A 24564-nucleotide genomic window follows, 5' to 3' on the forward strand; every position below is an offset into this window, starting at 1 on the left:
GGAAGGTAAGTGCTGTTATTATCCTTTTTTTTTTTTATAATGGAGGAAACAGGCACACATAGTTTAAGAGACTTGCCTAGGATCACACAGATCACACAGCTACTAAGTGGCTGAGGCTGGATTTGAAAGTCTTCCTGACTTCAGGCCCAGAGCTCTATCCACCAAGCAACCTAGTTGTCTCTTAAGGACACAGAGAGGAATTGTCAAGTGTGAGAAAGAGCAGGTAGGCCGGTTTGACTGGACACTTGTAGCAAGAGGAGGGGAGTAATTTGGAAGAAACCTGGGAAGGTAGAAAGTGGCCATCTTGTGAACAGTTTTAAATGCCAAGTGATCCTAGAGATATTAAGAAATCATGGGAGTTTATTAAATGGAGGGGTGACATAGTCAGGTCAGCTCTTTAGGAAAATCACTTGGGCCTCTTTGGAGGGTATGGATTGGAGAGACCAGTCAGTACTTGACATTAGAAGGCTGTGGCCATAGTTCAGGATAGAGGGGATGAGGGTCTGAAAAAGGGTAGTGGCAGTAGGACTGAATGGGAACACCATTGCTATGGTTGCAATAGAAATGAGGGGACTTGGTAACTGATTGTGTGTGGGGTGTTATCAGTCAAAAGTCAGAAAATATTTGTGTATTATACTTATCTGTATATTTGTATCATACTTTTATCTGTATACTTGTATTCCCCTCCCACGCCCCACCCCACTTACTTCCCAACTCCCCCCTGAAGAATAGAAAGTCTTTCCTCATACAATATTGTAATGTGTAGTACGATCTGGGTTCAAGTGCTGCCTTGTATACATACTGGCTGTGTAATTGAGTAAGTCACGTGATCTAACCCCTGGCAGTTCTTAAACTGTTTAAGAGCCAGTGCTGATCTGTATTACAAGTGGGAGTTTTCTTATACCGATGAAATCGCATGTCCAATAGAGAAAACAAAGCCTCTGTTGATATATGGTACTTAAAAGTTTGCACGCCTAATTGAACCCATGTGTCCTGAACCAGGGTTCTTTCCAAACACCCAGGCTGTTTCTTTTTCACATCCGTTATGTCATTTGATCTCTAAACAGCCTCCTTTGACAGGTGGGGAAACTGAGACTCTGAGAAATGTCTCATTCGCTGTCACACAGGGAGTGAATGGTGGGGATTAGAACCTGGGCTAGCAGAGCCAGAAGTGGAACCCAGGCTTCCTAGCTCCCCTTCACCCCCACACTCACTCTCTTCCCCTCCTAGGGCTCTCCAGAAGCCCCGGGGCGTTGGCCGTACCAGGCTCGGCTCCTTCCACGTGGGCCTCTCGGGGCGGGGCCGGTAGGGTTGGTCTGGCTGGGCTGGGCTGGGCAGGGCTGGGCACCGCCTCCGCACCTTCCCCCGCTCTTCCACTTTCCAGCTCTACAGCCCCGCCTGGAGTGGAGTGCCAAGGAGCTAGGCGCCGGGAATCGGCGTTCTGTCTGGCAGAAGCATTGAAACAGACAAACAGGCAGACGAGACACTGCTTTGAATCAGACAGGCAAGACAGACCTGCGGAGGAAATCCCCAGCATTGCCACTCCTCCCCTCCTGGTAAGTCAAGGGGAAAATAAAGCTAGGGGGAAGCAGGCTGTGATCGGAGGGGTGCCCGCACAGAACTGGCCCCTAGTCCTCTGGGCATCTTGGGGTGCGTAGCGCGCTGGGTAAGATGGGAAGGGGGAGGCAGTGGCCTTCTTCTCAGTGTCCCTGATTATCCACTGGAGGGGCCAGTGGCCGGATCCCGTCACTCCTGCCTCCCAAATCCAGTTTCGGGGCCAAAAAGGACTGGGGGCGGGGAGAAGGACCCAGGCTCCCCGGCGCCTCCCCTTTCCTCACCATCCTTCCTCCACCAACTACACCCCCTCTCCGGGCGCCAGGGACAATTGTGGCGAAATCTTCTTCAGTTATTTCTTCTTTTGAATAGTCAGTAGCCCCCTCCTCTAGGGCAGACTTTGCCCCCATGGGTTGGGAGAAGCGGGGGAATTTAGCGCTGGATTAAGTTCTCCAACCCCCTTTGCACCCAGCTTTCAGTTTTGCCCCATCTCTATTTGTTTTCAGAAAGAATCTGAGTGAAAAAAATGAGGGAGGAAACGTCAACTTTTGCTTCTAGATTCCGCTGTTTGGAAGAATTGGGTGGGTCTGGGTATTTCAGTGGGGGCTCTCTCACTTTGCTTTGTGTTGGGTATACGCCAGTGTTTATATCCTTCCGTCTGAAGACCCTGAGGCTAGGGGACTGCAAGTCTGAAGTAGGTAGGAAAGAGACTGACAACTGGATGGGGGGGGGGGGAGAGGGGAGAGGAAGGAAGAGGGGCAGTGAGTAGTAGAGAGAGGGTGGAAGCTGGATAGAAGGTTTGGGGTGGGGCAGGTAGGAGGCTGGCAGCTGGGGGAGAACAAGGAGATTCCCATTCTTGCTATCCAGGCAAGTCCTAGTTAGGAAAATCTTAAGGTAGGGGTAAAAATCGTTGTGAGGGGGCACAAAATGGTGATAAAGAGGACAGTCCTACTATGGTTATAGAGGGGAGCTGTTCTACCCTCTGTCAATCAAAGAGCTTTTGCTAAGCATTCCTCATCCCTCTGGGGTTTTTAGGAAATGGGAGTAGAGGATGTTGTTTGCCAGGGGAGTGCTACTGTGACGGGACTATGGAGGGAGAGGTAAAGTCCTCCGTTGTGTTGGTGGTCTGGGACTAAGCACTATCTGAACAGAATTATAGCTCTGTTTACAATTATTTTCCCCTCTGTTGGCGTTCAAGCCCTTCAGCAGCCTGGCCTTTTGGATGAAGGAGGGAGGGAGAGAGGGAGTGCCTTTCACCAGCAGGAACTTTGCAGAGTTCCAGGCTGTGGGTAGAGAGTCAGCTTGTTGAAAAACTGGTGTTCTGGAAGAGGAGCCTCTGTTCCAAGGACTGGAATCTTGGGCCTCTGTTCCACCCACCCACCAGAGACGTACCAATTCACTTGGCAGAAGGGCAAAGAAAGGCCCCACGGGACCTCAGATTTGATGTCTTCTTGTTCTTTTTGGAATGAATGTGGGGAGCAGGATCTGGGAAAGGCAACTCTGAGGCCAGCCTGCCAGCTTGAACCGAGTCACCGAATTTTATGAGAAACGCTCACAAACAGCAGGCTCTCTGGGCTTAAAAAGGGGGAGAAGTCTTTGGCTGTGCATTAGTGCAGGTTATGGATTTTCCTCTGGTAGCTGATTCATGGCCCGGAATAGTTAACTAATACTGAAACCCTTTCCTGAGTTGTCAACCAACGTTATTTGGCAGAGTACTGCTGGGGAGATAGGAAGGAAGAGACAGGGCTGCTGACCTCGGACTAGTCTTCAGACAGAAAAGGGGGAGTTCATGGCCCCTTGATTTTTCTGTTTCCAGCACAAGGAAAAAATAAACACCCAGCAGAGAAGGGCACAGAAACCAAACCCTGCAGACTATCCACAAGCCATATGTTTGACCTCAGCAAATTGCGTCCTGAAGGTTCCTGTTGTGCTCAGGAGCCATGTACCTGCCCAATGTCAGAGGAAAACACCTGATACAGACATCCCACAACCTAGAGGCACCCACAGGTTTGCCTGATACCTCTGGGCAGTGCTTATCGGCAGAACATCTGCCTGGAACTAAACACGAACTGTGATTAATCCATTGGCAAATATTGGGGCAAATATAAGCTGTTGTATCCCAGCAATGAGGTGCATATTATAGGTGAGAGCAGAGTAATAACAGCTGACTTTTACCTTAGAGTTTACAAAGCACTTTAGGTTCTTTTTACCTCACTTGAGCCTCAGGACAGCCCAGTGAGAAAAGTGCCACACCTATAATAATAGCAGCTATCCCATACCAGGCACTTCACTAAGTTCTTTACAGGTATTATCTCATTTGATTCTCACAACAACCCTGGGAAGTAGGTGCTACTGCGTCCATTTTATAGTTGAAGAAACTGAGGCAGAGGTTAAGTAACTTGCCCAGGGTCACACAGCTACTAAGGGTCTTGAGGTCAAATTTGATCTCAGGCCTTCTTGACTTCAGGCCAGGTCTTCCATCCTGGCACCTAATAAGTACCATCTAAATGGTAGCTACCTTCTCCTTCTCCTTCTTCTCCTTCCCCTTCCCCTTCCCCTTCCCTTTCGCCTTCCCCTTCCTTTTCCCCATCCCCATCACCTTCTCCTCTTCCTCCACCTCCTCCTCCTCTTCCTCCTCCTCCTCCTCCTCCTTCTTCTTCTTCTTCTTCTTCTTCTTCTTCTTCTTCTTCTTCTTCTATTTTCATCCACTTTGCCACCCAGCAGTTAAGGAAAATGACATTCACCAAGTGACTTTTCCAGCTAGTTAGTGTCCTTTGTGGGAATTTGAACTCAGTTCTTCCTGACCCTAAGTTCAGTACTCTCCTAAGCCATGAATGCCTTCCCTTTTGTTCTATTTGACAGGACCATGTTCTGTTCATTGTTGTCTTTATTATCCAAAAGCCTCAGTAAGCTCTTAGTTGCCAGAGATCCTATCCTGGGCACTGTTCCAAAAGAACAGTCACTGAACCCGGAGCTCGTAGTCTAATAAATAATAATAAAAATTGTTACATGCTGGGTTTATCTTTTTTTAAGGTTTGCAAAGCACTTTCCATATAATACCCCTATAAGAGAGGTAATTCTACAGAATTTATTGTTGTTATTGATATAACAAAGGTTATTTTCCCCCATTTTAGAGATATGGAGATTAAAGCTCAGTGTTACAGAGAAAGACACAGATTCACCTACTAAGACAAGGCTGAAAACTAGAGTTGGTATTACTGGGTGTACATGAATAATGATTCTGATTTCTATAACCCTGAAGGTTTGCAAAATGCTGTCTTCATCACCTTATGGGGCAGGCACTTCTGGTATCATTACCCTCATGTTACAGAGGGGAGAACTAAGGCTCTGAGAGGTAGGGAGATGTCTATAGCTAGTAAATGATTGAGGTGGGATGTGAAGCCAGACCTGCTGACTTATAAGTCCAGCATTCTCTCTACAAGCTTTCCTCCAAAGAGAAGGGTACCATTTACAAGGGGCATAAGAGAGGAAGAAAAGGTGATCTTCTGGGGGGTCAAGCAGATGAGAAATCAACACTCTCCCAGTGAATCAGGGAGTGTTCCAGGAAGTAACAGGCTAAGGATAACAGTGCAAAAAGGTCTTCGAGAGTAACCTCGAGTTAACAAGTGACATAAAGTATTTCCTAGGTTTTGTGTAGGATGCTGATGTAGATGTCAGCTTTAATTGCCTGTGCTCATACATAAGACCTTTTTAAGTTAATACCTTAAATAGCTTCTTTTCTCTTCTGATCAAAGTGCAATTATTTTTTAGTGGGTTGGAAGAGTTAGCTAATTCTTGAAGGCTGCTAAGGCAATGTCACAGCAACCAGGGAACTTCACTGGCTCCCTGTGCGAACACTTCAGAACTTCAAGCTGTTCATTATAACTCTGATAGACTCTGGGAATCTGTAAAGGGAGAGCCATCCCTTCTGCTACCCACTGGGAAAGGAAACAGCCCTCACTACTCAACACTTTCCCTCCTTTCACAATCAGCTCTGAGTTGGGAAAAGTTGTGTACAATATGGATGATGATGATGGTGTTGGTGGTAATAATAATGACAATGATGATAATTTAAAACTCATACAGCATTTACAATTTGCAAAATGCTTTAATAGGTACATTTGAACCTTCCAACAGTCCTTTGTGGTAGGCACTCTCATCTGTGTTGTTATCAATCAATAAACATTTATTAAGCACCTACTATGCTCCAGGTACTGTGTTAAGCAATGGAGAAACAAAAAGAAGCAAAAGATAGTTCCTGCCCTCAAGGAGCATGCTATCTAACAGGTGAGACAACATGCTAACAAATATATACAGAGCAAGCTATATACAGAATAAATGGGAGTTAATTAACAGGGAAGGCACTGGAATTAAGAAGGGTTGGAGAAGACTTGCTGTGGAAGGTAGGATTTTAGTTGGGACTTGAAGGAAACCAGGGAGGTCAGCAGTTGGAGTAGAAGAGGGAAAATGTTCCGGGCATGCGGGACAGCCAGAGAAAATGCCTGGAGCTGACAGATGGAGTGTCTTGTTTATGAAAGAGCCAGAAGGCCAGTGTTACTGGATTGAAGAGCATATGGGGGGAGGAACTGCAAAGGTAGGAGGGGGGTAATTTGTGAAGGGCTTTGAATGTCAAACCAAGCATTTTATATTGATCCTAGAGGCAATAGGATCAACTGTTGCCTAGAGGTGACTGGAGTTGATTGGGTAGAGGGGGTGATGATTGGACCTCCATTTTAGAAAAATTACTGAGAATGGATTGGAGCGGGAAGAGACTGAGGTAGGCAGACCCACCAGCAGGCTGTTGCAATGGTCCAAACATGAGGTGATGAGGGCCTGCAGTGGTGGCAGTGTCAGAGGAGAGAAAGTGTAAATGAGAGATGTTGCATAGGTGTAGTATTTAGAGGGCAAAGAGAAGAGGACCCAGGACAGAACCTTGAGGTACACCAATGGTTAGAGGGCATCATCTGGAAGAAGATCTGAGAAAGGAGACGAGAGGAGTGGTCTGACCAGTAGGAGGAGAGCCTGGAGGGGGTAGTATCCCAGAAACCCATTTCATAGGAAACTGAGAGCAACCAGGTACAACAGAAACATGTAAATTTAGAGGTGTTCAACTTTTAGAGATCATCTAGGCCAGTAGTTCTCAAAACTTTTTGGTATCAGAACCTCTTTACTCTCTTAAATATTATTGAGGACCTCAAAGAACTTTCATTTATATGGGTTATAGCTTTTAAATGTTATTAAATTAGAAATTGAAACTGATAAATTTTAAAAATATTTTATTAATTCATTTAAAATAATAAGCATATCCCATGGTAGCATAAATAACATTTTTATGAAAAATAACTATATTTTCCAAAACAAAATTTAATGAGAAGAATGTCATTGTTTCACATATCTTTGCAAATTTCTTTAATGTCTGACTTAATAGAAGACAGCTGGATTCTCTTATCTGCTGATACATTCAATCTGTTGCAGTAGGTTGTTTTGGTTGAAGTATATGAAGAAAATCCAGACTCATAGTCACGTAGTTAGAAAAGGGAGAAGTATTTTAATAGGCAAATAACAATCTTAGTATTTTTATGAAAATCATTTGACCTCAAAGACCCCCTTAAAAGGTCTCAGAAAACAGTTTTTTGAGAACTGATGATAACCCCCTCATTTTTTAGATAAGGAAACTGAGGCCCAGAGATCAAGTGACCTGCCCAAAGTCACAAAGTCCTCACATAGCAGTGAATTCTTTGTGTTACACCACTTAGCTGCTTAAATGTGATTTATTAATACTACTATTCATTCCTTTAGGTGAAGACATTAAATGCCCCTATTTTTAAAAAACTACAAATGATGTAGGGAAAGTAACTATTAATAGCTTTTGATGTTTTATGCAAATTGGCTCATCTGGTCAGCAGAGCCACTTGCTACATTTGGGGGCTGATATATGCTACAGTGGATAGAACCTTGAACTTGGAGTCAGGAAGACCTAACTGCTTCAAGTGATTCCCAACTGTGTGACCCTGGGCAAATCACTTAACCTCCCTTCACCTCGGTTTCCTCATCTGTTAGTTCAGCTAGATGTCTTATAAGATCTCTTCTGAAGACCTGATTTCCAGATTCCTGCTCTACCACTTACTACAATTGTAGCCCTGAGCAAATTGCTTCCCCACTGTGGGCATCAGATTCCTCATTTGAAAAATGAGGGGGGTCAGACTAGAGCCAGTCTTTTCTGTCTTTAAATCCTGTGAATCCCTGGGCCACTGGCATACCACCTCTAAGGCCTTATCTGGTGCCACAACTTTGTCTAGCCTGGAACTTGATTCAGCTGTGGGAGAGACAAGAGAAAGGAAAAGACCAAGGCCCTCAAGACTCCTCCCTTCTTTATAAGAGAGACTGAAATATCACTCCAACTAAAAGTGGCCTCTGACCTAGAGTGACTTACTGCTCATGGGCCTGAGCAAATGCTACCTTATTTGTTTTGTTCTATCTGTCATGTTTTGTCAACCAAACCATGAGCTTCCTAAGAGCAAAGACCAGGTCTTATTTACCTTAGGAGCCCCACTATCCAGTGAAACATCCTGGTATCATGATGCCAGTTACACACTTACACTCAGCAAGTGTGTGCCCTTTGGGTGGATGATGAAACTGGAGGCACAGAAATCCCATCTGTAAAGCAGGGAAGGCAATAGTCCTACTTGGGGAACACATCTGGGGTATGGTGTGCATTTCTGGGCTGGATCATGCATGCAGATGGAACATGGACAATCTGGAGGCCTCTAGAGAAGGAGGGCACCTAGGGTGAGGTGGAGGCTGACAACCATGCAATACATAAAGATGACTGAAGGGAGTGGTGGTGTTAGGCTGAAGAGTAGAAGGGTCAGAGGGGACATGCCAACTGTCTCAAGTGTAGGGAGGGCCCTAGTGTAAGAGAGGGCTACTTGGTCCTACACAGGGCAAACCAAGAAGCATTAGGGGATGGGGGAGGCAGTGCCAAGGATTTCTGTCCCTTCTAAGTCCAGACTTCCTAACAGGGGTGTGTTCAGTAAAGAAATGGGATGCCTTGAAAGAACTGAGATTTCTGTCTCTCTAGGGAAAGGGGGATTAGATGGCATTGCAGTTCTCTTCCACTCTGATTCTACACACATTTTTTTTTTTTCATTTCCTTACTTTTTAACAAACAAAAATCTCTTCTTTCTCACTTCTCCTTGCTCCTATCCCTCCCTGGCTCCTAAACAGTTTCTAAACTTTGTGGTTAAGATTTAAGATCACTGTGGTTTAGACTGGTAATGGAAGTGTTCTGGAGGAACTGGAACTTGAATTAAGCTTTGAACTTGCTTTCCCCCAAAAGCTCCAGATTTCATTTTAGTTATGAATTTCTTCACTAGAGAGTTAGCAATGACACCAGTACTACCCAGGGGAAATTTTAGCACCTTTCCTGCCCTGCTAACCCATTTCCTACTCTCCAGTCCTCTGTTTACTAGAGGGAAGAGGATAAGCCACAGATTGAGTCCTCCAGTGCCTAGATAATTGATCAGAATCAGGTTTAAACCCAGAATTCTTAGCATCTTGAAACAGCCGGAAGGAACTCAGACAACTGGGTTCTAATTAAAATATTTCACCAACTCACTTTATGACCCTTTATTTCCTACTGGGAAGAATGAGGGGATTTGCCTAGATGGAATATTGACTCTAGACCTTCTCCAGTATGAGGACTCCTTTTCTAATGTGTGTTTTTTTAAGCAATTGGGGTTAAGTAACTTGCTCAAGGTTACACAGCCAGTTATTTCTGGGTGTGGTGGTAAGTATCTGAGCCCGGATTCAATCCCAGGTCATCCCGACTCTGGGACCAGTGCTCTTACTCACTGTGCTACCTGGCCACCCCCTAATGTTTTTTGTTTTTTTTTTAAGTCATATCTGTTGCTTAGAGAAGACAGCTAGGTGGCTGGGGGCAGCTAGGTGCTCAGTGGATAGAGAACTGTGCTTAGAGTCAGGAAGACCTGAATTCAAATCTGGCCTCAGACATTACTAGCTGTGTGACCCTGAGTAAGTCACTTAACCTCTGTTTGTCTTAATCCACTAGACAAGGAAATGGCAAATCATTTTAGTATCCTTACCAAGAAAACCCCATACGGGATCACAAAGATCACATACAACTGAATGACTGAACAAAAAGTTCAGACCCAGAGAGAGGTCCTGAGTTCAAATACAGACTCAGACATTACTTGTGTTACCCAGAGCAAGTGATTTAGCTTCTGTTTATTTCAGTTTTCTTAGGGCCTGGTCTTCAGTTTGCCTCAGTTTTTTCATCTTTAAAATGGGGATAATAGCATCTACCTTCCAGGGATGTTGGGAAGAACAAATGAGATAATAATTGTAGAGTGTTTAGCATAGTGCCTGGGATGTTTATACAGGTACTATATAAATATTAGCTCTTCAAATAAATACTAGCGATTATTAATTATTGGTTGAGAAAGCATGACAAAAAGCTATCATGAATTTGATAATGCCTTGAAATGAACTTTCATTGATCACTTGTACACTTGAAAAATCATCATATATATATATATATATATATATATATATATTCAAAACACACACTAAAGATATGTTTGCTTATTTGTTATACTGAGTCATTTAATGAGTTTTTGGCGACTCCCTGCAGGAGTCCAAGCATCAACGTTAAGCAAATAAATATGAAAATGATAGCACTTGGTGATATGTAAAACTATGAACTCTTAGAAATATCTACTATCTATGTGACCTTGGATAGATCCCTTTTTTTCTCTGCTAAAATCTCAGTCTGTAGAAGTTGGCAAGGACCCAGAGGCCTTCTCCATGTCTCTGGCTTAGTAGTCAGAGGACTACAGAGAGGATTTGCACTCCAGTTCTGCTGCTTACTACCTGGGTGACCCTAGGCAAATCCCTGTCCCTCTTTGGGTCTCTGCTTCCCATGAGGAAGCAACATTATAGAATAATTCACATCTCCATGATTCTCAAAGTTATAGAAAGTTCTTTCCTTATAATGACCCTGTAAGGGAAATGGGGGAGAGCTATCATCATCCTCATTTTACTTGTGAGGAAATGGAGGCACTTTAAGGCCCCTTCCAGTTCCAACAGTCTGATAATTAGTCTGCCCTAGGGAAAGAAGGGCTGCCTAACTATAGGCATGGTTGGTGTGGCTTGAGGTCTGCAGATGGGGGCTGAAGTCTATGGTGGGCAGCATTAGTCATAAGCCATCTAGAAGACTTGCATAAGTCCTTTAGACCATTCTTGAGGGAACCAAACTTAACCAACAGAGAAAGATAAAAATTATTAATGTTTCCTAATGTTCAACATCCAGCCCCAGGCATGTGTTTCAATATCTTCCAAGATCAGGTTAGATATGAGGAAGATGCTCCAGATATTTCTGCAGTTTTCAGTGGAGTTTGGAAGGGAGGGAAGGAAAAAAGGAGAGAAGGGGAAAGAGAGGGAGAAAGGGAAGGAGGGAAAGGAAAGGACTTACCATGTGGCTACTATTTGCCAAGTACTGTGCTGGATACTTTACAAATGCTACCTCACTTGTTACTGTCACGCAGATAGTACAGGAGAGCTGCTAGCAGGTGTTCTAGCATTAGCATGTGCACTCCTGATCCAGGCAGACAGGAAGACAGGAACGGAGACATAATGAGGGGTTAAATAAGTTACTTACTTTATTCTAGTCTTTTCAAAGGGGGTGCTGAAAATGGGAACACCAACTCCTACAGCATTCCCTAATTATTTTTCTCACAGGGGTGGGCAAGAATGGGAGCACAACTCCTGTCATTCCCTATGCCTCAATGGGGTCCAGTTGAGGCAAGCACACAGATTCTACCCCAAGCCTTGATGGGGGCCAATGAAGGCACATGCAGCATAACACTGTCATATTCCCCCCCTAAGCCTCAGTGGGGGCTGGTTGAGACGAACACACACGCACATTCTCCTTATGCATTCCTATTCCCCACTTACTGACCAGTATCTACTTGATTTATGGGGTAACAGACAAAAAAGGCAATTTGCCAGCAATAACCCCACAAGTTTACATTAACTCATTATATCTCACTGCGCAGTCACAGTGAGTATTTACCAGCTGAACTCAAATGTTTATGTTATTTATCATTATGTAAAGCCATGCAAGTATGGTGGAGATGTTTACAAGCCATGAGCCTGGGAACTAGATGATTGTTATGGCTGTGGAACCTGGGAACTAGTATCTGTGATCCTGGGAACTATTATCTAAAAAGAAATAACAAAAATCTACCATACACACACTAAAATTCACCTTACATACAGGCACATAATAGGCACTTAATAAATGTTTGTTGATTGATTGATCTTTACAACAGCCCTGGAAGGCAGGTGGAGTTGGGATTATTAGGAAGGAAGAAAGAGGGGCAGCAGAAATCTCCATAATGCACAGATATGGTGCTGTGTTGAGATTTCATTATCTCTGTATCCACTTTAATAATTGATGCCCAAACTAGACACTCTGGTTAAACTTGTTAGGAGATCTTCCATCCTAGCTTGTGTTAAATAACATGAGACTGTTTATTCAGTTCCAGCCCTGGTCACTTCTTAGCTGTTTCATGATGAGCAAGTCACTCAGATGTGTTTCCTCAGCTGTAAATAAAAAGACAAAGTAGCACATCCCTTCACAGGATTTTTCAAGTGTAGATCAAACTAAATAATGCATTTAAAAGAGTTTTGCCTACCTTGAAGTTTGCAAAGTAACATGTATATTGTTATAGTGGGTGGTATCTTGTATGATCTTCAGCTTGGTACTTTGCCTAAAAATGGCCCAATTTAAGTGATTTTTCTCACCCCTGTTCCCCCAACCTCCACAAATGAAGAGAAATGAAGGGCCTACCTCACTTTAGTTACCTGAATTTAATATTTTTTCAATATTAAAAAGGGGCATGTGAATTAGTACCACATTTGATCCATAATAGCTTAGGTTGTTATTGTTTGTTTTATAAATTGCTTTCATTTGTTCATGAAATTGAAATCCAAGTAATAGCTCTGCTGCCAAGTTATGGTCCAACCCTTGCCTCATCTATGAAATGAAATTAGAATGGATGACTCTGAAGGTCCATCCCTTCCAGTGCTAAATCTATGGATCAGTTGACCACCCCAGTTCTTTTTTCTAATGGTTCTTCCCTAGTTTCGATCCTTCCCTGCTTCGTGTGTTCACCCTTATCCTGATAAAGTTCACTGCAGTTGCCTAGGACAGGAGGCAGCTGACTTTTGACTCCTTTCCTTTTGAATCCAAGGCCAGCCCTTGTTCCCCATCACCTTTTATATATACCTCACTTCCCACAGCTGAGCAGCCCCAATGAATGTAATCACTCGTTCTGTTTCTGACATCTGAGTTATTTACAAAAATGCCAGCTAATTGGCAAGTGTTAGCCTGCTGTTTGCTGCTACACACAGACAGGCTTTTTACAGGGTTCCACTGGTGATATTCCCTGCAATCCAGCAAATCAACTCACTTGTCAGATCTTGTCGTTTTTTACCTTCAAAATATCTCTTGCATCCTCAGGCCACTTCTCTCTGCCCACACAACTACCATCTTAGATCAAGCCCTTGTCACCTCTGGTCTAGATTATTGCCACAGAGGCTTCCTTGTCTAGAGACTTAGTTCTGGGCCATTTTATACACAGCTGCCTAAATAATTGTTTCCTATGGATTTAACTATGTCACTCCCTCAACACCATTCCCTATAGCCTACAGGGGTGGGGAACTTTTGGCCTTGAGGCCACATGTGGTCCTCAAGTTCGGCCCTTTGAACAGTCTTAGAGGGCCACATGTGGCCTCAAGGCCCAGGTTCCCCACCCCTGCTCTAGCATAAAATATAAATTCCTTTGGCTTTTAAAGGTCTTCACAATCTGGGCTTATCCTACCCTTCCAGTCACATTGAACTTCACTCTATTCTTCATCCAGCCAAACTCATCTTCTCTGCACATGACATTCTTATCTCTCATCCATCACCATTCCATGCCTGGAATGTACTTGTCCCTGTTTTCCTCTGCTTGTCCCTCTTTTCAACTCAAGAACCGCCTTGAAGCATTTCCTGATGCACTTTTCCTCCCCTCCCCCACCCCAACTCTCGCCCAAATTATCTTCTACCTTGCATTTGTTTGTATTTATTAACTTTGTTTATGCTGCATATCTTCTTGTTGTTGTTTTTTTTTAAGCAATCGGGGTTAAGTAACTTGCTCAAGGTTACACGGCCAGTTGGGTGTGGTGCTGAGTGTCTGAGCCCGGGATTCGATCTCCAGGTTGTCCCAACACTGGAACCGGTGCTCTTACTCGCTGAGCCACCTGGCCGCCCCTAAGCAATTGGGGTTAAGTAACTTGCTCAAGGTTACACGGCCAGGTGTTTCTGGGTGGGTGCTAAGTGTCTGAGCCCGGGATTCGATCTCCAGGTCAGTCTGACACTGGAGCCGGTGCTCTTACTCGCTGTGCTACCTGGCCACTCCTATGCTGCATATCTTGATATTTGTGCTCATTGTCTCCGCGAGTAGGGATTGTTTCATTCTTTCTATTTGTATCCATAGTACAGTGCTTGGCACATAGTAGGAACTTAATAACTATTCATTGTTTGATTACAAGGCTTGCTACTGAGGACACAAAGATGAAAAATGATACAATTTCAGCCTTCTCAGAACTTAAAGTCTACAGAACTTAATGGCATGTATACAGATGGGTAGAGTACAAAGTAGAATGTGACTAAGAGCCAAGGGGAGCTAGAAAGTTAGGAGAAGCCACTGGGATGGAGTGGAAAGAACACTGACTGGACACATTATATCAACCCAGAGAAAGTTATTTGAAGGATAAATAGTGGGGGGGGGGGGTGTTAAGTTTGCAAGACACTTTATTATTTGAAAAGGTTGATTTTCACCTTGTTTTGTATAACTTATTTTTAAAATAATTTTTGCTTCTTAAGTTTTATTGTGTATTTTTTTTTGAGGGGGGAAGGCAAGGCAATTGGGTTAAGTGACTTTCCCAAGGTCATACAGCTAGTTAAGTGTCAAGTGTCTGATATCAAATTTAAACTCAGGTCCTCCTCACTCCAGGGCCCGTGCTCTATTCACTGCGCCGCCTCGCTGCCCCTGTTGTGTATTTTTTTTTTTTGCTTTTTGGAGGGCAAATGGGGTTAAGTAACTTGCCCAAGGTCACATGGCTAGGTTTTGTGTTAAGTGTCTGAGGCCAGATTTGAACTCAGGTCCTCCTGACTCCAGGGCTGGTGCTCTACTCACTGCGACCCCTAGCCGCCCCTGTTGTGTATTTTTTAAAAAGTGATTTCCATGGGGCAGCGAGGTGGCACATTGAGTAGAGCATGGGCCCTGGAGACAGGAGGACCTGAGTTCAAATGTGGCCTCAGACACTTTACACTTACTAGCCATGTGACCTTGGGCAATTCGCTTAACCCCAATTGCTCTGCCCTCACCCCTCCAAAAAGCAAAAAAAAAAAAAAAAAGTGATTTCCACTTATCCTGTCCCTTCCCCTTTGCCGTCTAACAAAAACATTGAATTAAAGCCAACCTTATTATATGAAATTAAACATCCTTAGTTTCACCTCTGGATGGAGAGGAGGATGGATTTCTTTATTAGTTCTCAAGAACCTAGATTGTTCATTTAAATTGTTATAATTGATATTATTAGAGTTCTTGTACATGTTTATATTTGGAAGTGAAAGGGACTCTAGAAAATAATTTAGTTTGATCTTTTCATTTTACAGATGAGAACATCAAAGGCCAGATAAATTAGGTACTTGTCCAAGGTCATGTAGATATTAAGTGACAGAACTGGGATTTTTACCCAGGTTCTCTGTCTTCAAATCCAGCATTCTTTCTGTTGCCCCATGATGTCTCCCAGTTGTTGGTTCTATTTTCTTGATTCTGTATTAATTCACATAAGTCTTTCTGGATTTCTATGAATTTTCATTAGTCATCACTTCTTATGATACAATGATGTATATTTCATAATATATTTATCCATTTTCCAATTGATGGGGACCCATTGTGTAGTCCAGTTTGCTAGACTACAAAAAGTGCTGATATGAATATTACATGTGTATGAGTGTGAATATTATATATACACATGTGTGTTATATGCATATGTATATAACTACATCCATCCATCTATCTGTAACCTTTCTTTCTGTAATCGTATATGCAGGAGTACTCAGGTCAAAGTATTTGAACCAGTTACCAACTTTTCTCACAGAATTCCAATTTACAGTTCCACTAACAATCGAGAAATATGCCTGACTTCCTATAGCCCTTCCAACATTGACTATTTGTCACCACTGACAATATGCTGTGGTGTGAAACCTCAGAGGCTATTTTAATTTGCATACTTTTCTCTTTATTAGCAAGTTGGGATAATCTTCTATATGATTATTGCCCATTTACTTTTCTTCTTTTTTTTTTTTTTTTCTTTTGGGGGGGGGGGAAGGGCAGTTGGGGTTAAGTGACTTGTCCAAGGTCACACAGCTAGTAAGTGTGTCAAGTGCCTGAGGCTGGATTTGAGCTCAGGTCCTCCTGACTCCAGGGCTGGTGCTTCATTCACTGTGCCACCTAGCCACCCCATTTGCTTTTCTTCTGAAAATTGCTGGTTCCTATATACTTTGACAGCTTACCTATTAAGGAATGGTTCTTGGTCTTATAAATTTGTGTCAAAACCCTATATGACTTTGATATCAGACTGATCAGAGATACTTAATACAGATTTTCCCCCAGTCATCAGTTTCTTATTCCATTATACATACTTTGATTTTGTTCCTGCAAATTTTAATTTTGTGCAATTTGAATTGTCTCTTTTTTCTCTTATGATCACCTCAGATAAGATTCAAATAACAGACTAAGATATTCTCCCCATATATTTTGAATATAGACATTCAGTTCTGTGCCTCTGCAATTTCTATGAATAGCCTTCCTCTTCTGGGATGTCATTTAAGGTTGAGAAGAATACCTCTTTTCAGTCTCTCAGCTATAGTTAGGACCAGGGATCCCTTGTTCCTTGAACCAGCCATGTTTCTCTTCCATGATGGCACCTATGTTTCTCTGTAACCACACTAGGCTGACAGAAGCCTGGCATTCCCAGGTGCAAAGAAGGCAGGAAGTCAGAGGCCAGTGTCAGCAGATGTCTGTGACAGGAGCGTAGGAGGAAAAGTTTTGCCTGCCAGACCAAGAGAAGCACAAGTTCCTGGATCTCTTTGGAAGGATGCTTACTGGGTACTTAAAATGCTTTCAAAATTTGAAAAAAAAAAAAAAAGGAAATCTTATTAACCTTATTTTATGGCCATAAGAGCATCTTAAAACATTCACTGTCTGGAAAGAAAGATGGGAAGAAGTGGCAGGAATTCAAACGAGTTGCTACTGTTTGAAGAGGCTGTAGTAGGTCAAACTGGGATTACTTGATGAAGAAGCTGGTAACTGAGGGATACAAATATGAACCAGAATTCTGATTTCTTTCTCCTCCTAACCCATGTGCTGTCACCTCTAACTATAATTCACAAAAGTTTTATGCACAGTATTACAATTGATCCTCATCAGCTTTAAGCAGGAAAAGGAAGTGCAAGAATTATTCTCCTCATTTTGCAAAGAAACTGAGGCAAGAGAAGAAACTAAGGCTAGTAGTAAGTGGCACAACTCTATTTCAAACCCAGTGAGCCTTTCTTTCCATGCCATGCTCTCTAGTTTTGAGTTTTGAGGGAGGGAACAGGCATTAAGCTCCTACTGTGTACCAAGCACTGTGCTAAGCCCTTTACAAATGTTAGCTCATTTGTTTCTCACCACAACCTTGTGAGACGGATGCAATTATTGTTTCCATTTTAGCTGAGGAAATTAAGTAGACAGAGGTTAAATGACTTGACCAGGGTCACACAGCTATTAAGTGTCAGACCCAGAACCCAAGATACCTGCCATCAAACAACCAAAGCAATGTTAGTATTTTCACTTTAACTTCATGGAGGTGGGAAGGAAGCCCTAGCTTCTTTGCTATAGCCCAGTGTCAAGACCACATTTCCTTCAATGGCCCTGAACTTTGAGAGTAAAGAGGACTGAACTTTGAAGCCAAATTATAGAACAGGGACTAGGGACTTGGACCTTATGTTGCTGGATCTTTTCTCCCTTTTCAATGAATTGTAAGTCTGATAGACTGATCAAGTAGATTACTGAAATTTAAGGACATACAGATCGAGGTCAACACTTCCACCCTGAAGATAAATTGAAGGCCAATCAGCAGCTAGTGGAGTGACAGAGAATCACTTAATTCCATATCACCCTTCCCAACTAGAGTCAATTAGGATACCCCATTCTAACAACCCCTTAACTTAATTTAGCACCTCTAGAATCTATGATTCTGTGGGTCTTGGCCTTCCCACCAGCAACACAGGTCAACCCCTCTATGATTTTAAGAATTGTCATGGATGAAAAATTCAATTAGTTATGAGCCTTTCTAAACTGAATTTACATTGGTCATAGGTCACATTTCTAGAGGTGGGAGAGACTCTATTATATGTGTTTGTGTGTATGTATATGCATGCATGTATAACTGTATGTATATATATATATATATATAGTATTTTATTTTTCCTGTTACATGTAGTTTTCAATATTCATTTTATGAGATTTTGAGTTCCAAATTTTTCTCCTTCCCTGTGAAAGAAGAAACAGAACAACAGGGGAAAAAAAACATGAAAAAAAAACACAAAGTGAAAGCAGTATGCTTCAGTCTGAATTTATACTGTCAGTTCTTTTTCTGGATGAAAACACTATTTATTTTAGCATCAGTTACTACAGATAACTCTGATATTGGCTTCATATGCTCCTTCAAAAAGAGTATCATCCCCCAAGGACAATCTGGAATTTGGATTGGCTATAGATGTTAAAGATAACAAAATAGGTGTTTTAGCTATATTGGGGACAAGGGGAAGGGGATAAGACTGATGCTTGAGTTAGACATTATGATAATAATGGAAAATAAAAAGAAGGCAAAACTACTCAATTTTTTATTGCTACTGTTTTTACTACTTTGTGTTTCAGACTAGGAAGACTAAATTAAAAAGTTGTTTACAGAGATTTAAAACTTTAGATGTCAGGAAGTAGTAGAAGGGAAAAACATTCCTGGATACCAAAAGAACCAGTGACTACTTACTACTGCTACTACTCTGGTGCCCAAGACTCATCTGTGAGAGTAGGAGTTGGAATAAGGATCCTCAGAGCTAAGAAGGGCTTCAAAGCCATTGTGTCAGAAATAAAATCAGTGAGCCCTGAGGAACAGTTTCAGCAACCTTATACAGGTTTTACTTATATAGGCAAAATAGGTACACAAAAAATTTACAGAAAATAGATGAAGATAATGTTTTACATATCAAAGAGCAAATGACAAAAGGAGAAGATCTGTATTATATAAAACAGAAAACTAGTCAGTAAACACAGGAACTATATCTGATATCTCAGGTGGAATTTGCAAACAGAGAAGAAGCTAATTAGATAAGACCAGGTTATAGTTGATGTCTTAGCTTGATTTTGCAGGCTCTGACTAGTTACATGATCTGCTTATCTTAAGTAAATGACTAGAATAAAGTTAAGCCAGAACTTCTCTCGTCACAACAGCCTCTGAAGTTCCCTCCAGATCTATAATTCTATGATACTATAATAAAGGTGTTCTTAACCTTTTGGGATCTTGGATCTCTGTCAGTCTGGTGAAGACTATGGAAACTCCTCAGAATAATGTTTTGTTTTAGCAAGACAAACAAAACTTCATTTTTTTTTCTTCTCTCCTTCCCCTCCCTCCACTATCCCCAAGATGGCAAACATTCTGATAATGGTTATACATGTATTGTCATATTAAACGTATTTCCACATTAGTCCCTTTGTGAAAGAATAATCTGAACAGAAGGGGAAAAACCATGAGAAAGGAAGAGAGAGAATAGTATGCTTTGACCTGTGTTCAGACTCCATATTTCTTTCTCTGGATGCAGATAGCAGTTTCCATCATGAGTCATTTGGAATTGTCTTAGATTGTTGTATTGCTGAGAAGAGCTAAGTCTAGCATAGTTAATCATCTCACAACGTTGCTGTTACTGTATACAACAATATTTTGATTCTACTCACTTGACTCAGCATCAGTTCATGTAAGTCTTCCCAGGTTTTTCTGAAATCTTCCTGCTCATCATTTCTTATAGAGCAATAGTATTCCATTACATTCATATACCACAGGTTATTCAGCCATTCCCCAATTGATGAGTATCCCCTCAATTTCCAACTCTTGGCCACCACAAAAAGAGCTACTATAAATGTTTTTGTACTTGTGGGTCCTTTTCCCGTTTTTATCATCTCTTTGAGACACAGATCTAGTAGTGCTATTACTGGATCAAAGGATATGCACAGTTTTATAGCCCTTTGGGCTTAGTTCCAAATTGCTCTCCAGAATGGCTGGATCAGTTCACAGCTCCATCAACAATGCATTAGTGTTCTGATTTGAGGTGGGAGGGACTTCAGAGGTCACTTTAGTCTATTTCCCTTATTTTATAGAGAAGGAACTGAGACCTAGAAAGGTGTTGACTTCCCTAGAGTCACACAGCTGAAAAATACCTGTGGAGGGATTTAAACACAGGTCTTCTTGACTCCCAAGTCTAGTATCCTATACGTTATACCTAGAGTTTTGAACCAGAGGTCTGTGAACTTGAATGGGGAAAAAAGTTATATTTTTATTTTCACCAACCTCCAACTAAAATTTAGCATTTCCTTCAATTAAGAATTTTTTTCTAAAGACATTGTTCTGAACAGGGTTATTGGGGTGTAGCAGCTTGATCACTGGGCTGAGTCAGGAAGACCTGAATTTAAATCCAACCTCAGACACTTACTAGCTGTGTGACCCTGTATAAGTCATGCCACTTCTTTTCACCTCAGTTTCTTCAGCTGTAAAATGAAGATAATGATAACATCTACTTCCCAGGGTGGTTGTAAGGATCAAATGAGATAATTGTATAGCACTTAGCACAGTGCAAGCTAAGAGCCATATTGTTGTTGTTTAGTCATGTCTGACTCTTTGTGACCCCATTTGGAGTTCTCTTTGCAAGGACGCTGGAGTGACTTGCCATTCATCTTCTCCAGTTCATTTTACAGATGTGGAAACTGAGGCAAACAGGGCTAAGTGACTTACCCAGGGTCAAACAGCTTGTGTCCAAGAACAGATTTGAACTCAGGAAGATAAGTCTTCCTTGCTCTAGGCTCAGCACTCCATCCACTACACCACCTAGCTACCCCAAGAACTGCATAAATGGTAGCTATCATTATTATTATTCACCAGACTTCCAAGGGGATCTGTGACCCAAAAAAGGTGAAGAACCCCTGCATTCTGCCATGCTAGTTCTCATGCTGTAGTCCCTTTCTGGGCCTGTTCTCAAAGTCTTTTTGGCTTCTAGAGAACTTGTTCTTTGCTAGTCAGGAAGCCAGAGTCCTCTCTACACAAGGATACAGCATTACAGGAAGTCTATGGTGGAAGCCCTTTCCCAGCTACAATGCCAGTGATTAAGAGCTCATATTTCTATAGTCTTTGAAGACTGACCAAGTGCTTTCCTCAAAATAGTTCTTCGGAAGAGAGAGCATAAATCTTACCATCCTTTTACAGATAAAGAAATTGAGAGTTAGACTCAGGAGACAATAGTTCTCCTGTATCTTACTCTGGTCAGACCATGTCTGGAATAGCATGTTCTGTTTCATCTGCCAAAGCAGAGAAGCGTCCCATGGAAGTGAGAACAGGCTAGTCTACAAGATTCCAATGGGACTGCCTATCTCTGATCCCCCACTGGCAGGAATAGGTGAGCCCAGGAGATTTGGCTTGCAATGGAATGATGTCTCCCTGATTCCATATGAGCAGGAAGAAGTCAACTTAGAAGATCAGGCATGCTGCCAAGGTTTTAAGAAGGACATTGACAAGGAGAAGCACATGTGGAAAAGGGTGACCAAGATGGTAAAGAGTCTGGCACCGTGCCAACCAAGTACCCATTGAAAGAACTAAGGAGGACTGGCCTCAAGGAGGAGGGAAGTTGTAATAACAGAAGATCTGAATTCACAGGAAGATAACAGATAACAGGAGAGATTTTCACCCAGAAGAGATGTTAGGGATTAACTTTGTTCTGCTTGGCCCTAAAGGACAGAACTTGGAGCAATGGAGGAGGGGGGTATGGTTGAAGAAAGGTAGAACTTGACATAATCGTATCTGTCCAGAAGTAGAATGGGCCCCATTGCTGGAGGACAGAGAGCATGCCTGATCTCCTGAGTGGGCTTCTTCCTGTTCAGAGGGTATCAGGGAGACACCATTCCATTGCATGCCAGTCTCCTAGGTTCACCTTTTGCTGGCAGCATGGGATGAGAGCTATGCCTTCCCATTGGATTCTTCTAAGCTGACCTGTTCTCACTTCCTGGTGACCTCTCCTGCATTCAGAGACAAAGACACAACTCCTTCATTCCTGTTCTATCTATCTTCTAGCCATACCTGATTACAGGAATAGGAAAAAAACACCATTTCCAGCAGGTTTGCTGCCTCAGTTGCCTACGCCCTGAGAGAACCCCATTCTGAGGCTAAACTCCCAGGAGTATTAATAACCCACCTGAACTCATTCATCAGTGATTGACAAACTCCCACTTCATCATACTCTCCAGTGATTCTGAACCTCAAACTGTCATCCAAATCCTATTCTCCATCCCCCACTGCCAACTTCCTTATGCCCATTCCCTGTTAGGTATCATTCCATATCACTCCTCCCTTTTGTGGGTAAACTCCTCCAAAAAAACTGCCTACCACTTCCTTTCTTGCTTCTTAATTCTCTATACATCATTCAATGGAAAACTGAAAGTGCTCTTTGCAAAGTTACCAGTGATCTCTTAAAGCCAAATCTAATGTTCTTCTCTCAATCTTCTCTGTAGTCTTTGGCACTGTCAGTCACCCTCTTCTCCGTGATAATATTGTCTCTTTCCTTGTTATCTGTGAATGACTATAGCTGTATTGGAGCAGGGGAGCAGGACTCTGGAGTGAGTACCACAACCACCAGTCAATCAGAAAGACTTCCATGCTGTTCCTTCCACAAGATGGTCCATCCCTCAACTCTGGGCCTTTTCATTTGCTGTCCCCCAAAACTGGAACTCTCTCCTCCTCTCTGCCTTTTGGCTTCCTTCAAGTCATGGCTTCTATAAGAAGCCTTTCCTAATCATCATTAATGCTAGTGCCTTCCCCTTGTTCAGTATCTCTGATTGTCTACATCTTGTTGTACATAGTTGTTCGATGTCGTTTCCCCCATTAGACTAATCTACTGGAGAGCAAGGATTATTTTTTTGCTTTTCTTTGTGACCTCAGCTCTTAGCATAGCGTCCGGCACAGAGTAGGAACTTAATAAATGTGTATTTACTAACTTGCTCCGTCCAAAAGTGGTGAATTTCTTATCACTGGAGGTCTTCAGGTGGGGTATAAATGACCGCTTCTCAAGGATGTTATGCAGAAGATCCCTGCTCATGTTTTGATTGGACTAAATTTCCTCTGAGGTTATTTCCAACTTTGAGATTCTGTGAGGTCTTCTGACTTCATTTAGGTCCCTATCTCTTTTAACTACTCCTGGTTCCTTCCCTACTATGGGGACTAAGGGTGGAGGACCATTGGGTCTATGAGTCAGGTTCCACCACCCATCTGCTACCAGAAATGGATTTGGTAGCCTAATTGTGCCTTGAATATAAACTTCAATTATGTGAAAGTACTGGATGGATGCTGGAGGAGCCAGAGAAAATTCATACCTACTTGTGAAATTCACACTTTATCAGTTGCTGAAAGAGGCTACCATAGGAAAGATCTGAGAGGTAACAAATAATTAGGAATGCTAATGGAAATGTAAACATTACCCTAATTAATAAATTGGCTTATAGTTCTTTCCCATGTAGGGCCAGTACAGCTGCAGTTAATTGAGTACTTATCTGTTATTCTGTGACTTAAGTCCTCAAGGTAGGGGAGGGGGAGAAATTGCATGAGTAAGTGTTGGGAACCACTAGAGACAGGAGAGACTGACTTAGCTTAGCAAAAGACATTTGTTTGGAACAATAGAAGATAAAAGTAGGCTAGGACTGTGAATGCCACCCTGAAGAGTTTAGATCATCTCCCAAAAGTAGTGGGGAGCCAGGAAAAGTATTTAAGTAGGGGAGGCAAGTGGTTTGGTTACAACTGAGCATTAGGGATTTGACTGTGCATTATAGATTAGGGATGTGGAGACAGGAACAACTTTGCTATTATAATACTGGTGATGAAGTTACTGGGTAGATAAAATTTACAGGATTTGATAATCACTAATCAAACCTACTAAGTGTCTCCAGTGGGTTAAGAGAGTTGATATTACCTTAGACATCTCTAGTAGAGTACCTCAAGGATATGACCATAACTCATATTGGTTTTTCATCAGAGAATCAGATAAAGGCATATATGATGATGTGTATGAGATTTGTACATCCTAAGGATAGGTAATCTATTATGTTGCATGATAGAATCAAGACCTACAAATATATTGGCAGGTTGGGATGATGGCCCAAATATGAGTAGAGATAGATGTGCTCCTACCCTGGGGGAGGGGAAGTGTCAAAAAAGTCAACTTTTTAAGTATAAGATGGGAAAGCCAAGTTGAAACATGTGGAAACAATTGAGGGGAGGGTACTGGGGGGGAAATAATGAGGGTTTTAATGGCCTTCAAACTCAAATGAATTAACAGTAGGATATGGCAACCAATGAAGCTATATCTTAGGCTTCATAAACAGAGTCATAGTGTCTAAAGAAGAAGAGAGAATGGAGCTTCTACTCAGTCACTGTCTGACCAATCGTATACTGTATAGTGTAATTCTCTAATCATGCCGTTGTGTGCGATAGTCTTGTCTTCCACCTGGGACTGTGAGATCTCCCAGGGTATGTCCTGGATCTGCTCCTCCTCTGTTCCCACTCCAGGTGTGAGCTCCCTAA

The 24564-nt window shown here is 42.3% G+C and overlaps 1 protein-coding gene across 7 annotated transcripts in view; it reads left to right on the forward strand.

The window, feature by feature from the left end:
- The first annotated feature begins 1195 nt into the window (after positions 1–1195).
- INF2 (inverted formin 2) overlaps positions 1196–24564 on the forward strand; it is an 89221-nt gene continuing 65852 nt past the window's right edge. For 2 of the 7 annotated variants that reach the window (XM_069103825.1, XM_069103826.1), the window contains exon 1: positions 1423–1556. The gene's annotated coding sequence lies outside the window, so the exon portion shown is untranslated. The other 5 variants (XM_069103828.1, XM_069103827.1, XM_069103821.1 and 2 more) reach the window with 5 other exon arrangements.

This window comes from Petaurus breviceps, unplaced genomic scaffold (assembly GCF_028583685.1).
Source record: "Petaurus breviceps papuanus isolate PSGF00001 unplaced genomic scaffold, PetGlider_PUasm1.0 64, whole genome shotgun sequence".
Classification (NCBI taxonomy): domain Eukaryota; kingdom Metazoa; phylum Chordata; class Mammalia; order Diprotodontia; family Petauridae; genus Petaurus; species Petaurus breviceps.